This window comes from Thamnophis sirtalis, unplaced genomic scaffold (genome assembly GCF_051295495.1).
Source record: "Thamnophis sirtalis isolate CommonGarterSnake01/CBP01778 unplaced genomic scaffold, rThaSir2_p1.2 scaffold_9, whole genome shotgun sequence".
Taxonomy (NCBI): Eukaryota; Metazoa; Chordata; class Lepidosauria; order Squamata; family Natricidae; genus Thamnophis; species Thamnophis sirtalis.
Genome location: NW_028261389.1, coordinates 13,649,074 through 13,670,864, shown reverse-complemented (window position 1 = coordinate 13,670,864; position 21,791 = coordinate 13,649,074). Strand labels below are relative to the sequence as shown.

At 43.8% G+C, this 21,791-nt stretch overlaps 1 protein-coding gene across 2 annotated transcripts in view; it reads right to left on the bottom strand.

The window, feature by feature from the left end:
- Positions 1-21,791, bottom strand: part of RERG (RAS like estrogen regulated growth inhibitor) — a 133,484-nt gene that overhangs the window by 27,125 nt on the left and 84,568 nt on the right. The gene's annotated exons all lie outside the window — the stretch shown is intronic.

Below are 21,791 nucleotides of genomic sequence, written 5' to 3'. Positions count from 1 at the left end.
AGGAAGGAAAAAGAAGGAGAGAGGGGAAGGAAGACGAAAGGAGAATAAAGAGGGAAGAAAAAAGAAGGAAGGAAGGAGATTATAATGAGAGGGAGGGAGCACCTCAGGGAAGTCCTGCCTTAGCACTTGGCCACCACAGGTGCTGCGACATGAATCCTGTGGCCACGCCCACACCCACCTCCTGTGGCCACGCCCACACCCACCTCCTGTGGCCACGCCCACACCCACCTCCGGCCCTCCAAGGTCAAACATAGCCCTCAATGAAATCAAGATTGACACCTCTACCCTATACCATTCCAGAGAAGTGGCTGTCCAGTCTCTTGCTAAAAACCTCCAGTGTTGGACCACCCACATCCTCCCCTCTCATCTATGACCAGATTCACCGGGAATCAAAGGGGGAAATATGTATACAAAATCCCATTCATTAGAGCTACCAGATCTGAGCTGCAAACAATTGGATGATTGCTAAATGATAGCAAAATGTTGTGGTTTTCTGCATCTCTTTACTGCTGGCTAATATTTGGATTTTTGTAACCCGACTCTGGGGGCCCCTTGCCGCTTCATTTGTGGAATGAATGATTTCAGCAATTTTGGGATAAATCTGCCTGAAACAGGGGAGCACATGAGCAGTTACTCAGTAGATGACATCGGTAGCACCTTCCAAACAGAACAGCAGTTGCATTACATCAACAAGTCTGCTTTTAATGAGATTTCCTGGCAGCCTGAAAATTGAAAAGGGATACCAGGCGTTTCCAGCCACCAGGATTCATTCAAAATGAAACTCCCACAACACTATCTCTTTAATGGCATGGAATTGTTTTTTTGGGTTCTTTCCCCCCACTTTAGGATGAGTCACTCCACACTTGATGTGGCACCAGAGGTTCGACACTTGCTGTAGCAAAAACAGATAGAATTTAGAAGGAGGGGAGGCTCTCCTCTAAACACACAGTGACGCAGGATGCTTGTAGTGAGCTGCACTCAGCCATGGCTGTTGGGCGCACATCTGCTGTACATCTGGTTGCCCACATTTCCCTGTGCGTATTTAAATGTGTGTGTTTATTTCAAGAAACCCTTGAGAGAAATAAAAAATGATTTTATTGTTCCGTTTGATGCAATCAAACCAATGCTGTCGTCAACCGAATGTCAAGTGACTTTGTGAGTGTGATGCCACTGCTTAGCAGAGGCCTCTAAACTCCATATCCCATTGACTCCATATCCCATGCTTGTAAACCCCACTGATGATTTCCCTGGGAAATTAGAAATAGTTTTGTAACATGCTTGCGTGGCTCCAGATTGAAGGGGTGGGGGTGGGAAATTGCATTGGTTTCAGTTTGACCCACAGTTGGAAGATAACTCCCAGATCTTCCTAATGGCTGGCAAAATGGCAACACTTTTGTACTGGAAATGGATTTGAGAATTTGGCTATGGTGCACCCTGAAGTGGGACCTTCCAGATGGCACCAGACCACATCAAAAAGGACACTAGGTTAGAGAAGGAAGAGCTTTGGTACAGAATACTTGAACTTGCAGCTGGGTTTTAGAAAAACGTGCCAGGACAAAAAAAAGGACTATTTTATATAAAATAAATGTGTCAGTGGAAGGCAACGGCCTGTTGTGGACTTGTGGAATCTATAGCAGGAGTCAAACCGCAAAATTTCATGCCTGATATCAAATATTTCAGCCTTGTCAAAAATCATGAGGCTATAAAATGCTACAGCCTTCCCTGCAGCATTGACATATTAATTCTACAGGAAGATGCATTGTCTGTTACATATCGGCATATTAAATTTGAATTCCTTTAAAAAGAGCTTAGCTTTTCCTAAATAGGCAGTATCAAGTTGCGTAACTGGTTACTTTTCTTGGGCATTTCATGTTAGTTCCAAATCACCTGTTTATCTAGCATTTCCCTCCATTTGCAACAATGACTAATAATACCAATATTTGAGGGGCTGCGACAGAGAGGAGGAGGTCAACTAATTTTCCAAAGCACCTGAAGGCCAGACAAGGAATAATGGGTGGAAACTGAACAAGGAGAGGTTCAACCTGGAAATAAGGACTTTCTGAGAGTGAGAGCAATCAAGCAATGGACAGTAGTTGCCTTCGGAAGTTGTGGGAGCTTCATCACTGGAAGCTTTCAAGAAGAGACTAGACTGCCATCTGTCAGAAATCATGTAGGATCTCCTGCCTGGGCTGGGGGGTTGAACTAGATGACCCACAAGGTCCCTTCCAATTCTTTTAATCTGTAAATCCTCTGTGTCTTTCTGAAAAATTCAATCATATCTCTTAAATAAAGGAGAGGGAAAAACTGGGTACATTTAAGAAACTGGAACTATGGAGAAGAAAGAGAAGATAATGGATGATGCACAATTATATATAATTCTATGGGAAAACTTATTCAATTATTTTCAGGCATTTATATTTTTCCCTCATAATTATTTTTGTTAATTGGACAAGCTTAGCATTCTATTATCATCTCCTTCCATGTCCTTTTCTTAATATTTGTTTGCTAGAACATTATGCTAGCATAAGTATTATGACATAATAGAAGTTATGCAATAACACTTTATATATATATATAATTTGTTGTATTTGTGCTGATAAATAAATAAAGGGAGACTAGTATAGATCTATTTCAAGCTATTTAGCTCTCATCAGCTAGCCATACCCTTACTGGGATTTGAACCTGGGCTATATTACATGTTAGGCAGACATCTTAGCCATTAGGCCACAGGCTCTTATCCATTATCAGCTTATATTATTTATATATATATATATATATATATATATATATATATATATATATATATATATATATATATATATATATATATATATATATATATATATATAATTAGTATTATTTTTTATTTTTGGATGTGCTGAAATCTCAAGACACAGATAGTGATTTATCTGCAATTAAGGACGAAATGCAACATGAACTTGAAGCATTTCTTTAAAAAGGGGTATTTTATTTGCATTTGACTTCCTCTTTGTCTTCATTCAAATGTGCCATCCACATTTCTGCATTAACAAAAGCATCTACCCAAAGCCTTCTAAATCCAGTATGTGTACCTCCCCCTCAGGATATAAGCTACCATGATTTGTTTATAATCCTAAATTAATTCATACTGTGCTTTGAGTACAGGAGGTTAGATAAGCAATTGTAAGAATGGCAAAAATAATTCCTATGAGTCACTATAAATAGAAGGCCAAGCTGCTGCCTTGCTAAAGTCTTTGAGAACACATCATATTCCATTTTAAGCAAAGGGTGGGGAACCTATAGCCCCAAGGCTAGATGTAGTTCATGATCTCTCCAGATTTGCACCTTCTGAAGCCTCTCCAGTAACTGAATAGAAGCCAAAATTTCCCTCCAGGTTAAGGCAGGACACAACCCAAACTTAGAGAATGAACATTAAAAGAAACGCATCCCAACTTGGAGAAAATCACAAGCGCCCCCCCCCAAGACACCATGGTGGGTTTCCATTATTTTACTACCAGTTTGCTCGTCCTCATGCATGCACGCAACATTTCTGCGCATGCACAGAAGCGTCCAGGTGGGTGGGCGGAGCCTCCTGCCGCCGTCACTACCAGTTCGCCTGATCCAGGCTGAACCGGGAGCAACCCACCTCAGCCCAGACAGAGATGTGGCCTGCTGTAATGGTATGTGTGGATGACCTTGGGACACAGAAGGAAGATCCGCAGACTAGACAATGGTGAGACATGTCGCAGTTGAGTTTGCAGAATGGGGGGCATGGCAAACATGTTACAATGGATCTTCCCTAGTTTTTTTTTAAAAAATTGTAAAGTGAGGGGGAATAGACATACTTTCAGACTTGCAAGTTATTGTTAATGTACCCTTACAATGAAGTTACCATGTGTACTTCTAAGTGTGATTCGTGTCTGAACTACCTTGCAAGGTTGACATCTGCCCATTTGACATCTTGGGCCCAGCCCAAGCTCAGTTCTCTATTTGCTCATACCCAACAGACAGAATCTTGCCAGACTAAACCAATATTAACTCTCATCCTAACAAATTTAACCAGAGCGATTGTAGGGATTGGCTACACTAATTCTCTTTCTCCATCTCTGATCCAGCTCCAGGCTATGTTGCCTCTTGCCTCGCCCTCTTCCTTGAAATGGGCTCCCTCCTTCCTGGAAAATTGCTGCTCCATAGTAGTACATCACATCACAGGGACCATCCCTTAATCTTCAGTTCTATACAGTTTGCGTGCCTCCAATTACCAAAAGGATGCTCTTCCTTAGCGTAGGAAGCATAGCAAACTCTTACCTTTTTATACAGTAAAGTCTTATACTCCAGCATAAATTACAAGCAGAGAAGAATTTCAGGGGGCATTTCAAATTTTGACATCTCCCACACTTTGACCGACCAGCATTGATTCTGATAGGTTCTTCAGAACCCAACCAGTTAAATTTCCTACATGCAATGTCTTAAATATTTTGCATGGGTGAGAAAACACCAGCAAGACTGTTGAAGTTTGTATTAAGCTTGACATTAGCCATTTTCTGTTGGGTATGTGTGCACATGCACACACAATAAATTTAGACTGGCTTAGAAATTATTTTTGGAGGAGTAGTTTTTGGCTTATAACTAGATTATTTATTTACCATGAATGTTTAAGCAGTTTCTGTCCACCCATTCTGAAGTGATGTACAGGAACAATAAAAATGCAAAAAAAAACCCAAACAATTCCTTAATAGCACAAACAATTGTAAGATGAAGTAAGGAAGAAAGAGAATTAATGAGAGGATGACTTAAAATAAATTTACAAACTTATTAGTCATTGAACTACTACAGAGTTTCCTTTTGCTGTCACTAATTGTACTAGCAATTAGGAAACAAACAATTTAAATAGGCTGCAACCAGACATTTCCAACTCAAAAGATTCACAATGTTTTCCTTCTTAGTCATTGCGAGTCGGAACACAGCTGTCTGGAATGATGTCATGGAAGAGCTGGTTGAAGAAAAAATTATTGTCTGTTAAGAACACTATTTACATGAGCACAATTACTCTGTGGCAATCCTGAACATCAAAAGAAGAAAATAGATCATCAGGGGTCACCAATCTTTCGGACCTCAAGGACCACTAAATTCATAATTTTAAACCCTGCGTACAACTAATATGATCTGCCTAATGACCAGCTGGGTGGGTGTGACTAGGTGGTCATGTGACTGGTTGGTCGTGGCCAACTCGATGTCACTCACATGGAGGGGTGCCTTGCCAGCCTCTAATTGCCCCTCCCCTCCCAGCCACTCCTCGCCTGTCCGTCTGGGCTCCTTAGGGCCCCAACAGGAAGCAGTTATTGCAGCTAAGCAGCCACCACGAGAAAGAGTTGGCAAAACAGCTTGCTCAGTTCAAATTGGATCTGACCAAGAAGGAGGCTCAGCAGAAGCACCTTACTGAGGACCACGAGCATAGGCTTTCCAAGCAGAGGGAAGACCTGCAGAGGTGCAAGGCCAGGTATCAGTGATGGAGGCTCAGCAGGTTGAGATGGTCAGCCAGTTGCAGGCCATGATGCAGTCCCAGTGGAACAAGGCCCTCCGGCTCTTTGCCACCAGCAGCACCTCCAGCCTTTGCCCAAAGCCCTGCACCAAGAGGCTGAAGCAGACCCCGTTGGAGTTTCCTCCCTTACAACCTTCAGAAAAAGACCCCAAAGGGGGAGACTCTCTGCAGCAACACAAACCTACATTGCACATATCCATAGTTTGAGGACCCCTGATTTAGTGCAATATAAAAAATGCAAAAAAAAAATTCTCGCGGACCACCAGTTGGTGACTGCTGATGTATACAACAGCCTTTGTTGTTTGTCTTCCGGGTTTTTGGCATGCATGTGCGAATGACGATCAGCTGTCCCTTCATGCATGGAGCAGTGCCGAAAACTGGTCTGCGCATGCGCGCCAGCCAGATGATTGTTGGGTGCACATGCGCGCTAGAACCCGGAAGTTCAGCTTTTCCGGAGCGTGGTGCTGATGTTTCCGCATGACCTTTTTGGGCACTCGGTGCCAAAAAGGTTCGCCATCACTCGCCTAGACCAAGACAAGTCCAAAAATGCTAGAGAATTCCTGGCAGTCTTCACTCAGTCAAATTGGCCTTCAATAGACACATAGAGATACACAACATCTACATTTAAAAGAGGTCATCAAAAAGCCAAAAGGAGACAGCAAAACGAAAACATCTCTCATCAGCAATCAACACCTGGATGACCGGAGCTTAACATTAGACCAACAATCAAGGAGGAAACAACCCAATCGAGGAACCGCCAACTCAAACAAACGAAGAGTAAACGATAGCCAAACAAGGAACCATCAAGATCACTCCTAACAACACTTGATGGGGCAACCCCCTAGCATAGGGGAGGTGAAATGTGTGGCCCATGGGCCAGATGTGTCACATGCTGGCCATAACCACCATTTTAGCACAGGGGAAAAAGTCACAATACACAACAACGTGATGCCGCGAATTTGACACCCCTGCACTAGCATATCCCACTCCCTACTAGCACTGATGATGATGCCTAGCTTGATCATGAAATGTCTGCAAGAAAGCATCAAAGCTCTGGGAACATCAAGGACCTCACAGTTCAACCCTGAGCTACAAATATTCTATTTCTATTTATGATCTATTATCCTGATTTTGTTAAAGTTCAAGAATGCAGAATGGAGAATATTTTGTATACTTCAAATAAGCAAATGTGGGGGGGGGCAGCGGCAATCGTTTCAATAAGTATCAATTAGCATATTGGCTTTTCAACCCCCCTGGGTAGACCAAAGAAGGAAATCAACTTTATATAAAGGCTAAAACTATTTTTTATTATTACGATTGGCTATAGTAACATAATCTTGCAAGTCTTATTATGCTATGCCGCCTCTTCCTTTTGCTTCAGTGAATTAGGGAGACATCTCCCTGAGCCACTTCTGAATATTATCATTGTTTTGAATTCAACAAATACTTCAGTTCCTTTTGGTCCTGTACATTTCCATCAAGGTTACCTTCCTTGCTCTCTATCTATAGAACATTCCCTAATCTGTACTTCTCCCATGGTGATCCTGGCTGGGATTACTAGCGTTCCAGTCCAACACATCTGGAGACCACATTTAAAACTCTCTTCCTTATCACAAACCCTGGCTTTCGATTTCTTGATTATACAGATCTTGCTTCTCCAAAGAGGGATTAGCCACATAATACTCAAAACTGCTAAAAATGGCACCATTTTAATAGGCTAATTAGGATTAAGGAATACTTAATATTAAAAAATATATCTTGCTAAATTGGATAGTATTTATCAGGGGTGTTTCACTTCATCAACATTGTTACACAAATGACTTTCCTAGCATCAATTTAGGTCATTTGAATAATGACATGATGCTGCATATGATAATCGGTGTGGAAAAGAGGTCAGTTCCACCGCAATCATGTCAATCAAGGGTTCACTGTGTCTCTTTCAAGATGGTGTATCTCTGGCTACCGTCTGCTGTCAGGGTCCTCAAACTAGAACATGGTTGTAAACTTTGTCAGTGTATATTCATGAACTGGAATAGGGCTTAGTAACAAGGTCAACCAATGGGAGCTGAAACAGTTAGGAGCCAGGGCGTGGCTCAGCTCTGCAGCTCTGAGTCTGTGATGAGCTCTAAACTAGTCTGCTGCTCTGAACTGAAACTGTTCCCTCTCTGCTTGTGTTTGCATGTATTTGCTATCACATTGAAAAACCTACTTTTGGTGTTGTATATTTGCTTCATGTGTTATAGTATATATAAAGGGAAGTTAATGAATCCTGCTGAATCAGTTACCTGTGTGTGCTTTCTGGATGCGATTGCTGCAACAAATTCTGACAAACTTTCAATTCCCCAACAGCTAATTGCCTCCGTCAATGTAACGATGCAGTTCCACCTTCATTCACAGGAAATTTAAAACTACTTCAGCTGCTCCCTGTTTTTCTCATGATTCAAAAGCCTTTTTGTCCTGTGCTTCATAGCCTTGAAACCAGGCTGGTGTTGACATACAGTAACTGACATCTCTGGTGATGAGTGGAACAACGTTATTGTTTTCAGCCATTATGTGGCTGGCTGTTTCCAGGAACTGAAAGCTAGGTTAAACAGTCCTTTAGCACAACTAGCAAAGTCTTCTTATATAAAATCCACATTTAGAACTAGGATCAGCTTTGGAGATCTTAATTAAATGAAACTCGGTTCCTGGAAATGTTTGTCTCTCTTCAAAACAGGAGGTTTTACCTTTAGGCACTTCTCAATATTTCAGCACACTTATTCTAGCAGAGAATGCTATTGTTGGTTTTATTATAAGATGTAAGAAAGTATAGTTGAAAGGGATCTTAGACCAACTCCCTGCCTGGTACAGGAATCCATTTCTGGAGCATTCCTGGCAAATGGCCGTCTGGCTTCTGTGAAACACCGGGGCCTGGCTGAGAACGAGAACCCACCAGTTGCCTATATTAAAGCTTCTGTCAGGGTTCCAAATAGCATCCAAAAGTAAATCAGAGTCCAAGGCAAAGTATTGCTCAAAGAGAGCCATGTTGGCACATCTGGGAAAACCCGAATCTGAAAGCTTCCCGGTTTTCCCCACCTAGTTGAAAGTTCAAGATCTTGCGCCCACACCCACAAGTCCATCCCATGGTCCAATCTCCCACTGCCATGCTGGCAGTTCCACCCATCCAGTTCTGGTCAGGTGCAGAGGTGCAAAGACAAAGGATGACCTTGGCTTTCTAGGAAGAATTTTGTTATGGCTACATAGTATGCAACTCCTTACAATCCCCCCCTCCCATTTTCCCACAATAGAAAATGCACAGCAGAATAATAGAAAGTGTGGCAGGCCAAAGATCCAAAAGAAAAGATGGCTGCAGGCCTGACAGCTTCTATGGTTTCATTATTATGGTGTTACTATTTTAAACCATTTTTTCCCTTTTTTGTAAGCCGCCCAAAGTCCTTCGGAATTGGGCGGCATATAAATTTTATAAATAATAATAATAATTAAATTGCCCTCGTTCTATGTAGCTTTCTCAATCTTAACATAGATCCTAACAGAGAAGTTCATCTGCAGTATCTTTTGGGGATTTAATAATGTATGGGACAAACCAGAGTGGCTGAAGACTGTTGGAGGGGTAATTATACAATGAACGATATTTATTTTTCTTGAGAATGGATGTGATAAAGAAAAAAAGGCCTTTTCCTGTTTATTTCCAGGGGAGCTGCGTTTGCCCTCCTTTCCCCATCCTTAGAAGATCCCTTGAGAGGCATATCTACTTCTAAGTCTTGATTTGGTTTTAGAATTTATATTCTTTTTTAATATGGCTTTGGTGATCCTATTTTAACTCTTTCAGGCATTTCGGTATTTTTAAAAAGGTGTTCGCTACCTTAAGCATTCTAGGAATGAAAATAACAGAATAATAGAATTGGAAGGGATCTTGGAGGTCTTCCAGTCCAACCCTCTGCTCAAGCAGGAGACCCTATACCAGGGGTGTCAAACTCAAGGCTTGGGGGCTGGATCTGGCCCATGGGGTACTTAGATCTGGCCCATGGGGCTGCCCTGGAAACAGCAAAGAAACGGCCCGCACCCAGCCCTCCCGAGCTCCGTTTTCACTGGCAGAGGATTGCAAGAGGCCATGGCAACCAAAAACAGAGCCCAGGAGCCTGTTTTCAATGACAGAGCGCTCAGGCCACCACAGGCACCTCTGACATGAGCGATGTCAAGATGGCCATGCCCCCCCTGGCCACGCCCCCCCAACCCGCACGAGGTCAAACACAACCCTGATGCAATCTCAATGAAATCAAGTTTGATACCCCTGCCCTATACTATTCTGGAAAAATGGCTGTCCAATTTCTTCTTAAAAACCACCATTGATGGAGCATCCACACAAGCTGAAGGCAAGCCATTCCACTGATTAATTGTTCTCACTGACAGGAAATTTCTCAATTCTAGTTTGGTACTCTCCTTTGTTAGTTTCCATCCATTGCTTCTTGCTCTGCTTTCAGGTGCTTTGGAGAATAAAATGCAGAATATACATTGACGTACATACATACAAACATACATACATACATACATACATACATACATACATGCAGGTACATTGACATACAGAGAGAGAGGGGGGGAGAGAGAGATTTATAGTAGCTATAGATATATAGAAGTATGTGTGTGTGTGTGTGTGTGTGTGTGTGCATGTATGTATGTATTCACACACAGAGAACATATATAAGGTATGTATGTATGTATGTATATGTGTGTGTGTATGTATATATATACACACACACATACATATACACACATACACACACAAACATATATATATATATGTGTGTGTGTTTTTTTATTTGTACTGATAAATAAATAAATCAGCACAAATAAAAACAAACACAAATATAACAAAGGCAACAGTAAAAATATTGGGTTTCTGTCGTGATGGACTCTTGTGACGAGCCGATTGACAGATGATGGAAGCTGTTAGCTTCCTCCCATAATTGGGGCTTACCAGGGGTTGTGACACTAAATATATATCATTATATATATATTTCTATATATATATAGAAAAGCATTTTTATATATATAAAACATATATATATATATATATATATATATATATATATATATATATATATATATATATATATATATATATATATATATATATATATATATATATATATATATATATATATATATATATATTTAGTGTCACAACCCCTGGTAAGCCCCAATTATGGGAGGAAGCTAACAGCTTCCATCATCTGTCAATCGGCTCGTCACAAAAGTCCATCATGACAGAAACCCAATATTTTTACTGTTGCCTTTGTTACACATTTTGTGTTATATTTGCCCTAACCCTAACCCTAACCTTTATTTATTTATCAGCACAAATATAACACAATATATATATATATATATACATACACACACACACACACATACACACATACATATATAAACACACAAATACACAAACACACACTTATACATACATACAAATACATATCTACAATTATACATTTATACCTATTTGGGCAACAGTTACATCAAATGAGTGAGAATTATGCCAATCCAGTATATTTAGAGCCCCACTGATAGTCAGAACAGATAATACCAGGTTTAAATAGGCCTAGATATCCATATGATAATGTACTGATATGAAACATGAGACCTCTAGGTATTATGCAATGCCCTAAAATCTTGGATGTGATTGCTGCAGCCTTCCCAGAAGTTGCCACCAAACACTAATGCTTAATGTGATGGAAGGGCAAAGACAGATCTGTTTATCATGGGCTATCAGTTTTGAAGACTCCATGTTACATTCAAATTGAGGATAGCAAGCCTTGAAGCCCCAGTTACAGGTGATCAATGGTAGGAGAAGTGTCTACCTTCTTCTTCTCCTTGCAAATATTTCAGAGGCTTTTGATTGGCTGCAATGACAAACAAGATGCTGGACTGAGATCTGATCCAGCAGGATTCTCTTTTCATGCATTAAATACCTTGAATTGCTCTTGCTTTGAAAATGAAATGGTTTCGGACTTCAAGTGAGCACAAGCCATCTTTATTCTGCATTAAAGCAGCCTGATTTTTACCAGGCAGCCACTATTTTAAGGAACCCTTGAGAGAAATCTGAAAAATGTCTGGCTGTTTTAATGAATAGCAGAGGCTTGTTCCTGCAATCACCAAAACACTTCTTCCTAATCATTTTTGCAGCTCTATTAAGTAAACATGTTCCCATTCATATTTTAAAATTAATTTAACTATATCAATTTTTTCAGCTTATTCAAATATTCGGGGGGGGGAGGGGGAGATTATCTTGACCTGCCCATTTTCTGGAATTTGCTTTCTTCGACCACTGGTAGGAACTGGTAGGAAAAGACTCCCACCACTGCTCAAAGGTGCTTTTCCAAAAGGCAACTGGGAAAAAAAAACTTCTGGCACTTTCATAAATACTAATCTATGGAATAATTATGAGCATGCCATCTCCTTACTGCAATTTCCTGGCCTGTCCACAAAATATCAGAAAAGCTGTGTTCTTAAAACCATAACATTGTAATCAATTTCTCACACTTTTAAATAATAATAGTGAGAACTGTTCCACCAATGTTAAAGCTTAAAAATAATCTACTTCTTCCCATTGTCAGGTTTGATCTGGAGAATTTGTAATATAAAAGCCATCTAGAGTAGAGTAGAGTAGAGTAGAGTCGTGACCCTTCAAAACCACGCTCGACTAAGCTGCGCCCAATTAAACTGCGTCGCTGACGTCATCAACAGGGCGACAACAGCCAGCGTGGAGAAAGAAGGGCGCTTTAAATAGCGCTTTGAAAGCAAGCCGATTCAACTTAAGGTGAGGATTAGGTTTAGGGTTAGGTTTAGGGTTAGGTTTAGGGTTAGGTTAAGGGTTAGGGTTAGGTTTAGGGTTAGGTTAAGGGTTAGGGTTAGGTTTAGGGTTAGGTTAAGGGTTAGGATTAGGTTTAGGGTTAGGTTTAGGGTTAGGTTTAGGGTTAGGTTAAGGGTTAGGTTTAGGGTTAGGTTTAGGGTTAGGTTTAGGATTAGGTTTAGGGGGTTAGGTTTAGGTTTAGGTGTTAATTTTAGGTTTAGCGTTTACAGCGTGCTTCTGTCTCAGTGCTGTTGTCGCCCTGTTGATGACGTCAGCTACGCGGTTTCGTCGAGCGCAGTTTAGTGGAACGCGGTTTTGTGGTGGAACCGAGTAGAGTGGAGTGGAGTGGAGTGGAGTGGAGTGGAGTGGAATGGAATAGAATAGAATAGAATAGAATAGAATAGAATAGAATAGAATAGAATAGAATAGAATTCTTTATTGACCAAATGTGATTAGACACACAAGTAATTTGTCTTTGGTGCATAAACTCTCAGTGTATATAAAAAAATACATTAATCAAGAATCATAAGATACAACACCTAGTGATAGTCATAGGATCTAAATAAGCAATCAAAATCATACTAGGAAACTAAATAGTCATACGTAGCAGGAGATAGGTAATAGGAAGAATGAGAAGCATAATAGTAATGCCGGCTTAGTAAATAGTTTCACAGTGTTGCGGGAATTAGTTGTTTAGCAGAGTGATCATAAACGCTCTCAGACCAGAATAAGCTGTTCATCTCTCTGGAAAAGCAAGCAAAAAACCTTTAGCTCACTCAAGTTGCATCCAGCGGTGGGTTTTACATTTTGTTACCACTGGTTTGTTGCGTGTGCGCCCCTTCTACACATGTGCCCAGCCTCCCGTGTATGCACTTTGTTCATACACGCACCTTGCCGGGGTGAATGGGTGAGCTTACCCACGATTTCTGCTACCAGTTTGGGCGAACCTGTCCGAACCGGCTGAATACCACCTCTGGTTGCATCCCAGCAGTTCTTAGTTTTATTGAATGCATTTGTTGATTCATCTTTGGCAACAAAAATTGGCTTTGCAATTTCCTAGTTTATCACTCATCTGTTGATAACGCTGGTTTTAAAAATATAAGGAGCTTCTTATCTCATATTGCCCCCTACAAGCAGCCTAGGATGAATGAGTCATAATATATTCACAACACAATACACAAGAGGTAAGTGGGCATAGCAACCAAAGTGCTTAGTTTGAGTGGTATAAAAGCAGCTCGCCGAGAACACAATACTCCGCTAGATAGTGTGCCTTCCATCAGTGTGTGACTGTGGAGGTGGGTGGGAATTGATAAAGGTTTGACCACCCAAAAGGTAATATTTCTCAAGGAGACACCTGAGTGCTACTCTGTACAATAGATGTAGTCAATGTGTTCCGAAGCCCTCTCTCATGAATTAACAGCACGACATGAGAAATGTATATTCTAGTTTTTGGTCTCAGAGATAGTTCAGATCAGTGCTTTTCTTCACTCTAAACCCCCATTAAATACATTTTTGTGGCCACGGATCATAGTGTTCTGACCTAGGCTTCCCAAAAGCATGAAGCAACTCCTTGTCCTGACAAAAACCCCTTTTATTAATTTACTGTGAATTCTGTTCATTCACATCCAGCAAAGTCTTTCAAGGGAGGATTTACAGTCACAGACCTTATCCAGCTTGGAGAGCTGACAGGCTGATATCTGCAAAACCTGGCAAGGAGTCTCAGAGAGTCACGAACCAATTAAGCAAACTAACTGTCTCCTGCAAACTCCACTCCCCTTTCGCTCCTCTTTTATTTCCTCCGGGAGGGGCCATTCATCATCCCCCTGTAGCCTTACTCCCAAGTCGATCTCTGTTCTTTAGCTGTTCTCTTTGTCTGGAACTCTGCACATGTGCACACTGGGAACAGGCTTCAGCTGGTTGTCTGTCTCACTGATGTCTGCCTCTGAAAGCATCTGATAACTGTCAGATGGCTCTGGTCCTCACTCTGCCTCTGACACAGAGCCCTCATCAGAGCCTTCCAGCACTGGCCCATGTTCCTCCCCAACCTCCTCATTGTCCGAATCTGCTGAGAGCTTCACTGGCGGCTGGTGGACCACAACACATGGCCACCAATCACCAAGACGTAAAATTTAAATCATAATATTTCTTCAAGCCTTCGTGGTGATATTGCATCCCTCCTTCCCCCAGGGTCTTGCGGACCACAGGTTGTGAACCACTGGTTTGGATTTATATTTTTCAAACTTGGTACTTTTAAGATATGTGGACTTCAAGGTTCACCCACAAAACCGCGCTCGACTAAACCGCGCCCGACTAAACCGCGTTGCTGATATCATCAACAGGGTGACAACAGCGTGGAGACAGAAGCACGCTGTAAACCCTAAACCTAAAATTAACCCCTAAACCTAAACCTAACCCCCCTAAACCTAATCCCCCTAAACCTAATCCTAAACCTAACCCTAAACCTAACCCTTACCTTAAGTTGAATCGGCTTGCTTTCAAAGCGCTATTTAAAGCGCCCTTCTTTCTCCGTGCTGGCTGTTGTCGCCCTGTTGATGACGTCAGCGATGCGGTTTAATCAGGCGCGGTTTAGTCGAGTGCGGTTTTGACGGGTCACGGACTTCAATTCCCCAAATTCCCTAGCCAGCAGCTTCCATGCATTTATTTCTTGCCCTTCTTCAAGACCAATGAAATTAGTTTCTTCGTAGGGAGTATTGTACAATGAATGTGTCATTCATTAATCAAGGTACCACAAAGTTTGAGAAGCTCACTAATTTAAAAGTAAACTACAATATTTTTCGCATTATAAGACACCAAAAAAGTGGGTGAAAATGTCTGTGTGTCTTATAGAGCAAATGTTGCTGAAGCCCCACCCATCCGCTGGCCCCCACCCGCTGGTCTCTGCACACCCCATTTTTGATGCATTCCAGGCGGGGGGGATTGCCTCTGCCTAACACTGCCAATTGCCGCCACCAATCACCACTGCCGTTTGCCACCTAGAATGGGCCAAAAACGGGATGAGTGGAAGCCAAAAACGGGATGTGCGGAGGCGGCGATAGGTGATGGCAATGAGTGGTGGCGATCCTCGCAGCCTGGAACAGCTGATCAGCGGTATTCCGGGAGGCCGATCAAGCCACCAATTGGTTGCTTATGCTAAATCAGGCTGCAATAACATACTGAAGCTGACCAGGCTGTAAGGATGCTAGCTAGAAGAATACCAATGGGTGGATGCTGGGAGCCAGAGGGAGAATTTTTTTCTTGTTTTCCTCTCCAATAGCTTGGTGTGACTTATAGTCTGGAGCATCTTGTAGTGCAAAAAATATGGTATTTATAAATTAGCCAGATGTGCAAATCTAATCACTGAATCTTTGACTATATGAACCTTTCAATAGCTGACATCTCGGCCTTAACCTGTCTTCCTACCTATCTGTTCTGACCCCCCCTGTATCCGGTGAGTCATGCCAACACAAGCTTACTGTTAGCCATGCTTTATTCACAGTAATTACTCACAGACAAGACTTTGGCAGCAACCCAGACTCCCACAGATAAGAGATACACACAAGAGCTTCTCCAGCTTAGTATAACGGTTGTGTCCTGCAAAAGGTCTCCTCCCAAAGTCTCTTCTTATATACTCTCTTGGGAGGAGCCAAATCACAACCACCTGTGCCTGATTATCTCTTATGTGTCTGTCTCCATAATTGCTGCCTTCACTTCTCCGCCCTTCTCTGCCAGGCGTCAGGGACAAACTCCCTTTGCTCTTCCTCACCGCTCCAGTGCCTGACGTCAGGGACAAACTCCCTTTGATCTTCGCCACTGCTCCAGTGCCTGACGTCAGGGACAAACTCCCTTTGACTTTCACCACTGCTCCATGCCTCAGGCGCCTCCTGGTGGCCAACCAGACTCTCTGGTCCCTGCTCGGAATCTGAACCCTGCCCAGGGTCCTCCACATCTTCCAGAGCCGACTCATAGAGTCCCTCGCTATCAGAGTCCATCAGCAGCTCCAACGGCTCCTGCTGGGCCACAACACCTATCTATAAACAACCAGAATCTGCTACCTCTGTTTTCTTCATTGAGTGACCCAATTAAGCAGATTTTACTAGATCATAAATGGTCCACAGACTTCAAGCACCAGGGCATAATTCACAAGGGTGTAAGTTAACATCATGGAAAGCTGCCTTATATGAAGAACTATGCCTTATATTTTTGAGCTCAGCAGAAAAAAATTCTTCACATCACCTGCTATATAAGCTTTATAAATGGACAAGGGGTGATCCCAGGACCTTTGGCGTGGAAAACAAGTACTTTAATACTGAGCTACGACTCTTCATATGAAATGAACTACAAACGAGAATAGATATTACACAAGTCCAAGAAGGATTTCAATGTCAGATTCACCCGGGGATCTTGCTCTTTCCCTGTGGGAGTACTTGGCTCTTGCTTGTGTTGAGTTCACTTCTGGATAAGGGATAAATTTGGAAATTCCCTAACACTGCAGCAAAATGATAGAGTACTGGTAACATTTATAACCAGTTAATAATTCTTCTTTGCCAGTGATTCATCTGTCTCGCTTGACTTCATTTGAAATTGGAGGATGGCCAAATGCTGGGGGGTGGGGGGGTGGGGGGAGAAACATTTGAAGAAATTGAAGTCAATCCCTACCAGAACTTCTTCCCCTTCTCTAGCCTTCAGAGATTTCAAATATTTAAAGTTCCTCAAGAAGGTATGATAATGGAAGTCACATACGGAATGTATAAGACAGAAAGAGCTGAACAGAAATCAAATGAAAACCAGCTGCTGGAATGGAAAAAGGGATTCTTTCTTTGAAAAGCCGAGTTGATTTTTATGCCAAGGGGGCTAGGAAATATTTTCCTGATGGAGGCAGCGGTATGAGATCCTGAGACAGAGTGCTGCATCTGGAGATGAAGGATGCTTGAATTCAATATATAATTGGGTAACCTTGGGTCATTCCTTCTCCAATAGGGATTAACAGGCCTGCATCACTGCCGTTTCACTGTTTGCTTTTGGGAGTGCATTTATGATCACTCTGCTAAACAACTAATTCCCGCAACACTGTGAAACTATTTACTAAGACTGCATTACTATTATGCTTCTCATTCTTCCTATTACCTGTCTCCTTCTACTTTTGACTATAATCTTGTTGTTTGTATCTTTACAATTATATTGCTTTATTTAGTTTCCTAGTAGGATTTTGATTGCTTATTTAGTATCCTATAACTATCACTAAGTGTTGTATCTTATGATTCTTGATTAATGTATTTTTAATGTACACTGAGAGTTTATGCACTGAAGACAAATTCCTTGTGTGTCCAATCACGCATGGCCAATAAAGAATTCTATTCTATTCCATTCTATTCCATTCCATTCCATTCCATTCCATTCCATTCCATTCCATTCCATTCCATTCCATTCCATTCCATTCCATTCCATTCCATTCCACTCCACTCCACTCCACTCCACTCCACTCCACTCTATTCTAGATGGCTTTTATATTACAAATTCTCCAGATCAAACCTGACAATGGGAAGAAGTAGATTATTTTTAAGCTTTAACGTTGGCGGAACAGTTCTCACTATTATTATTTAAAAGTGTGAGAAATTGATTACAATGTTATGGTTTTAAGAACACAGCTTTTCTGATATTTTCTGGACAGGCAAGGAAATTGCAGTAAGGAGATGGCATGCTCACAATTATTCCATAGATTAGTATTTATTCCTGAAAGTGCCAGAAGTTTTTTTTTTCCCCTCAAGGAAAAAAACAATTCAGTTGCCTTTTGGAAAAGCACCTTTGAGCAGTGGTTTTGATTTGATTTGTTTATTTATAGGCCGCCCTTTTCCCTGAGGGGACTCAGGGCGGCTTACAATCAAAAAAAAAGGAAGGGGAGTGTGGGACAATACGAAAAAAAAGAAATGTGCACAAAATAAATTAAACAATAAAACTCAACATTCACTCAGCATTCGGGAGGGGCGAAATAAAATTATCCCCAGGCCTGACGGGTTAGCCAGTTCTTGAGGGCTGTGCGGAAGGCCTGGACGGTGGTGAGGGTACGAATCTCCACGGGGAGATTGTTCCATAGTGTCGGAGCCGCAACAGAGAAGGCTCTCCTCCGAGTAGTCGCCAGTCGGCACTGACTGGCGGATGGAATACGGAGGAGGCCAACTCTATGCGATCTGATGGGACGCAGGGAGGTAATTGGCAGAAGGCGGTCTCTCAAATAGCCAGATCCACTACCATGGAGCGCTTTATAGGTGGTGAGTAGGACCTTGAAGTGCACCCGGAGACCAACAGGTAGCCAGTGCAGCTCACGGAGGATTGGTGTTATGTGGGCGAACCGTGGTGCGCCCACGATCACTCGCGCGGCCGCATTCTGGACTAGCTGTAGTCTTCGGATGCTCTTCAAGGGCAGCCCCATGTAGAGCACATTACAGTATTCCAGCCTAGAGATCACAAGGGCTCGAGTGACTGTTGTGAGGGCCTCCCGATTCAGGTAGGGCCGCAACTGGCGCACCAGGCGAACCTGGGCAAATGCCCCCCTGGTCACAGCTGAGATATGGTGGTCAAAAGTTAGCTGTGAATCCAGGAGGACTCCCAAGTTGCGGGCCCTTTCTGAGGGGTTTAAATTTTGTCCCCCCAGCCTGAGTGATGGTATGGTGGTCAAATTTTTGGGAGGGAAACACAACAGCCACTCGGTCTTGTCTGGGTTGAGTATCAGCTTGTTTGCTCTCATCCAGTCTTTAACGGCTTCCAGTCCCCGGCTCATCACGTCCACCGCTTCATTGAGTTGGCACGGGGCGGACAGATACAACTGTGTATCGTCCGCATATTGGTGATATTTTATCCCGTGCCTTCGGATGATCTCGCCCAGCGGTTTCATGTAAATGTTAAATAGTAGGGGGGATAGGACCGACCCCTGCGGCACCCCATAAGTTAGGGGCCTCAGGGACGATCTCTGCCCCCCCACTAACACCGACTGCGACCTGTCCGAGAGATAGGAGGAGAACCACTGCAAGACAGTGCCGCCCACCCCTATCTCCCGCAGTCGTCGCAGAAGGATACCATGGTCGATGGTATCGAAAGCCGCTGAGAGGTCCAGGAGAACTAGGATGGAAGCATGGCCTCCATCCCTAGCTCTCCAGAGATCATCAGTCAATGCGACCAAAGCGGTTTCTGTGCTGTAACCGGGTCTGAAGCCAGACTGGAAGGGGTCAAGATAGTTAGCTTCCTCCAAGGTACGCTGAAGCTGGAGAGCCACCACCTTCTCAACAACCTTCCCTACAAAGGGGAGGTTGGAGACTGGACGATAGTTATTAAGAACAGCTGGATCCAGAGACGGCTTCTTCAGGAGGGGTCTTACCACCGCTGTCTTAAGCGCGGTGGGAAAGTTCCCCTCCCGAAGAGATGCGGTAACAACCGCCTGGATCCAGCCTCGTGTCACCTCACTGCTGTTGGCAACCAGCCAGGAGGGACACGGGTCCAGTATGCAGGTGGAGGCACTCACAGCTCGCATAGCCTTGTCCACATCCCCAGAGGCAACTTCCTGAAACTCAACCCAGAGATGGTTTGCCAAGTTTTCTCCTTGTGTCTCGGCTGGATCTACTGGGGTGGAGTCTAGGTCCGCTCGAAACCGGGCAACTTTGTCCGCCAAGAACTGGACATACTCCTCAGCCTTACCCTGTAAGGAGTCCCCCGTCTCCCTCCTATTTAGGAGGGAGCGGGTTATCCTAAACAGGGCGGCTGGGCGGGACTCGGCGGACGCTACCAAGGAGGCAATGTATGTTCTTTTTGTTGTTCTTAAGGTCCGAATATACTCCTTGGTGCATGCTGTCAAAAGTGCCCGTTTCGACTCGGACCTATCGGACCTCCACGAGTGCTCTAGGCGTCTCCTCCGGCGCTTTACCTCCCGGAGCTCCTCAGTGAACCAAGGAGGCCTCCGGGGGCCGCTGACCCGGAGGGGCCGTAGCGGCGCAATCCGGTCTAGAGACTCCGAAGCTGCCGAGTGCCAGGCAGCGACGAGGGTCTCCGCCGAACTGTGGGCGAGGGTATCAGGAATAACCCCAAGCTCCGTCTGGAACCTAACAGGATCCATCAGTCGCTTGGGGCGGAACCAGCTGGTCGGTTCCTCCTCCCTACGGTGGGGGTTTGGCCTCCGGAAGTCTAGCCTCAGTAGGTAGTGGTCTGACCACGACAGGGGTATGATCTCATTACCCCTCAGACCAAGATCGTAACTCCACTGCTCCGAGAGGAATACGAGGTCAAGCGTGTGACCCGCTGAGTGAGTTGGGCCTCGAATTACTTGAGTCAAGCCCATGGCTGTCATGGAAGCCATGAACTCCTGCGCTCCATCAGAGTGTTCACCGAGCGAAGGCAAGTTAAAGTCCCCCAGAACTATAAGTCTAGGGAACTCAACCGCTAGCTCGGCTACTGACTCGAGGAGCGAGGGGAGGGCTGCTGCAACGTAGTTGGGAGGCAGGTACGTAAGCAGCAAACCCACTTGACCCTTGAGGTCCAGCTTCACTAGCAGGGACTCACACCCGACAAGCTCCGGAGCAGGGATCCTACGAGGTACTAAAGACTCCCGGACTACAATAGCCACACCGCCACCCCTTCCCTGGGCTCTCGGCTGGTGTAGCACCTGAAATCCGGCTGGGCACATCTCGACGAGGGGGACTCCTCCCTCAGGGCCCAGCCATGTTTCAGTAATACATGCCAGGTCTGCGCCCTCATCAGTTATCAAGTCCCGGATGAGGGGGGCCTTATGAACAACAGACCTGGCATTTAGCGACAGCAGCCTGAGACCAGGGTCCTGAACACCCGCGCCATCTGACCTTGGAGTGGGACTCCTAGGGCCGGAAGGAGGGATCTCTATGACACAGCGAGCCCTCCTTCCCCGATGATGGCCTGCCCTAAAGTCCCCGCCATATCTGCCTCTCCCTGTCATGACCGCAATGCTCCGACCCTCTCCCGTGGGCGTAGTCCCCCCAACCACCCCAATGGCCCCCACTTTCCCCGGCAGGTCCTCCGAATCAGACATACTCATTCACTCACCCAAGCAGTCCCCACATAAAAGTTAAAACATATAAAGTACAATGGTAACAAATAGTAAAAGTGGGACATTCACTCAATCACATACAATCTCATGCACTCATCATACCAATTTAAAAATTGCGCAAGAGAGGGGGAGTCTTTTCCTACCATTTCTATGAGAGTGAGCTCTGCGTGCGCCCTCACACTTTGCACACCTAACACACACTTCGTGCACATGCACAACACTCTAAGACCACCCTCAGTGTCAGCGCTGGTGACCTGAGCTGTTTTTTAGCTCAGCTGAAACGTGGCAATTCGGTCTGCTGTGGGAATCAGCTGAGCTAAAAACCAAGGGAATATAGGACAGGGAGTGGCGGG